The sequence below is a fragment of the Aptenodytes forsteri genome, unplaced genomic scaffold (assembly GCF_000699145.1).
Source record: "Aptenodytes forsteri isolate BGI_AS27 unplaced genomic scaffold, ASM69914v1 Scaffold23, whole genome shotgun sequence".
Classification (NCBI taxonomy): Eukaryota; Metazoa; Chordata; class Aves; order Sphenisciformes; family Spheniscidae; genus Aptenodytes; species Aptenodytes forsteri.
Genome location: NW_008796043.1, coordinates 689,140 through 689,469, shown reverse-complemented (window position 1 = coordinate 689,469; position 330 = coordinate 689,140).

Below are 330 nucleotides of genomic sequence, written 5' to 3'. Positions count from 1 at the left end.
GCGGCACGGAGGGAGGAGGAAGCGGGCGCGAAGGGTCCGCCCCCGGCCGGATCCAACACAGCCAGCCGAGGGGTGACACGCCGTGGCATCAGGACTGGTGCACTCCGGGGCAGGAGAAACGCGGATAGACCTCGGCCAGACCATTCCGAGCAGAGCGGGGCGACACGGGCGGCACGATCTTCTAACGGGCGGTGGCAGGGAGGAGGGTTTGGGGGCATCTTTATGCCTCTTGCCGCAGGATCGGCTCAGTACACGCACGTACAGTAACCTGTAGCACTGTTTTCTCTCCTCCCCCCCCCCCCCCCCCGGCGAGAACGGGGCGCCCCCCCC